This window comes from Montipora capricornis, chromosome 7 (genome assembly GCF_036669925.1).
Source record: "Montipora capricornis isolate CH-2021 chromosome 7, ASM3666992v2, whole genome shotgun sequence".
Taxonomy (NCBI): Eukaryota; Metazoa; Cnidaria; class Anthozoa; order Scleractinia; family Acroporidae; genus Montipora; species Montipora capricornis.
The window spans coordinates 3,907,665-3,910,164 of record NC_090889.1 but is presented as its reverse complement, the minus strand read 5'-3'; the positions used below and the strand labels follow the sequence as shown (position 1 = coordinate 3,910,164).

Below are 2,500 nucleotides of genomic sequence, written 5' to 3'. Positions count from 1 at the left end.
GAAAATGTTAATTAACAATCAGTGTATAATGTTACTGTATTGTGTGGTTCCAGAAAATATCCATACCCCCACCACGGAAGACATTTTGATTTGCACCCCCCCCTCCCCCCAGGATTTTCCGTTCCAGGAGGGTCTTTGATGACGCCCCCTCCCCTCAGGAATTTCCAGAATTTTTTTACTGATGAAAAAGTGAATTAGTTTCATAATTGCAGTAGAAGTTTATTACAACAGTGTAAATATTAAGGTTAACTTTTAGAAAAATATAACGCTTTGTTAAGCTCATTATCCAGCTAAACTTTTAGCTTCTTCGCCATCAACTTTGCAAAGCTTAAACATTTGGGTTGCACAACGTCGACTGTTTCACGTTTTTGTGCAAACTTCGATGAGAACATTTCACTCGCGTAGACAACTTCGCAAACTATAGTAAATAAAACAGAAACTTACAAGGTTCCTTTGTCTACACATTTTGTCAGTTTCTTCAGGTTGATTCTTATTTAGGGACCACACATGTTGACGCAGTAGGTTTCGTGAACGTCGTCACAAAGGCGATTGTTTTACGAAGAAAATTATTGATGCCAAAATAATCCATCATAATTATTTGTAAACTTAGATATGGCGATTTAAGTGCAGTCTTCAAATTTACTGACTCTCCAGCAGTCATTCTCGCCGGTAAATGACACACAGCCTCACTGTTGCTTGCCTTTGAGCCACGGATGGAATCGAGAGGGCGACTGTTATTGTTTTTGGCGCGATTTACTTCCTCCAATGAGTAGTGAAACTCCTGTTTTAGAATTTCCAGTTTGACATAACGAACTGAACCTCAACAATCGTTTCCCGAGGCCGCAATTGCGTTTACTCAAAGAAGAGAAAACTTGACTCCTGGTTCCTGTCCGTGGTCTAAATGCCACCCACAAAAAAGAAAATGTCGTTGCACGCAAGCGTTGAGATGGTGGGAACTTGCGTCTTATCGCATTAAAACATGAATCGCAGTAAAACATGAATCCTATCAAAAATGTGTTTACTGCATGTGAAGGTAGTGAAAAGCGATAATCAAGTGAACGGAAGTGTTGGTTGGACGAAAAAGGGACAAAGCTGGAAGTCTGGGGACGAGACTTCAGTTGAGACCGCCATTTTAAATGTTTTGAATCCGTCCCAAATGAAAAACACATTGTTCTTAGCTTCGGGAGATTGTAGCGCTTGCTAACTCAAAGAAAAAAAATGGAAACATTGAAGCTAATAGTATTAACTTTATCTCAAAACTGACTTTTGTTTCAAAACATCGTCCAATAGTGTGTTTTGTGCTTCAGATCGATCGTATGTTGCTTTCAGTGTTTTGTATGTGGTTCGTGACCCTTTGGAAAAGTAGTTTCCCACGAAACCCCCCTACCCCTTGGAAATTACTGCCCTTTAAGCCCCCCTCTCCCTCGGAATTTCCAATGATCTTCCGTGGTGGGGGTATGGATATTTTCTGGAACCACACATTAAATATCCCTGTGAGAGAACCTACTCGCACGACACCTAGCATTTATTTTTGTTTTTATAAACCTCCACTGTTTCTCCTTTTCTTCGCCCGACTCCACAGGAAACTATTTAAAGACTTAGAGTTTTAATGAATTTAACTTGCGACTATCTAGAGACTGCTTTTTGTGACTTCCGTCTGTATTGCCTTTGCTCAATTCATCTTTGCTAAAAAACAGCGGGAGCAGCTTAATTCACAGCGCATCGATGTCGAGTGTCTTCCTTGTCAAGTACAGCTTGAACACCTTGTATTCGGCTGGGTGTCACGCAGGTCTGGAGAACATCGTCTCTGACAAGGTCCGTAGCACTGCTTGCTGAGAGGGACATCGAAGGACGTGATACCGGTGTTCCTGGCCTTGCAACAGATATTGAAGGAGTTGAAGCTTTTTCCGGTGATGAAGTTGAAGGAGTTGTTGGCACTGGTGTCCCTGGAGCAAGTTTTTGAACTGGTGTGCTGGCGCAAACTTCCTCGCTCAAACTTTCGAACACCGCAATGTCGATTGTCTGCAGTTCTGGGGCGGCTGGGATGCTACACAGAGCAGAAGGGAAATCACCAAATGACGGCAAACAATCATTGCGATCTTGATCTGACAAAAAAAAACAAGAATGCTACGTAAGTATTATGTTTTAAAACTGATTATGTGAAACGGCGAAAAGAGAATAAACTTTGGTTTTCTTGGACTTACAGTGCGACGCGCCTCACCGTGGCCACCTAACAAAGTTTTTTAAAACTTATACGCTGTTGAATGTGTTGTTTGAGTTGACGTACTTACACGCAATTGCCAAATGTGAAAATTTGTTGGGTGGCCACCGTAAGGCGCGTGGCACTGTAAATCTCACGCCATTGGTCCCTTTTGTAATTACTGATTTGACACATTTCACGTGCGTGTGAAAGTGAGATTTAAGCCCAGAGGTTTTTCTCTTCTCGCCGGTTCAGGACGTCTTTGCCGCTTTGTGGCTCTCCCGCGACTCAAGAAAACCT

The 2,500-nt window shown here is 42.2% G+C and overlaps 1 long non-coding RNA gene across 1 annotated transcript in view; it reads right to left on the bottom strand.

The window, feature by feature from the left end:
* Positions 1 to 2,072: 2,072 nt before the first annotated feature.
* The window catches only part of LOC138057918 (uncharacterized), a 989-nt gene continuing 561 nt past the window's right edge, over positions 2,073 to 2,500 (bottom strand). Inside the window, exon 3 of the long non-coding RNA XR_011133756.1 lies at positions 2,073 to 2,105. This is a non-coding gene — a long non-coding RNA (uncharacterized lncRNA). The remainder of the gene's footprint in view (positions 2,106 to 2,500) is intronic.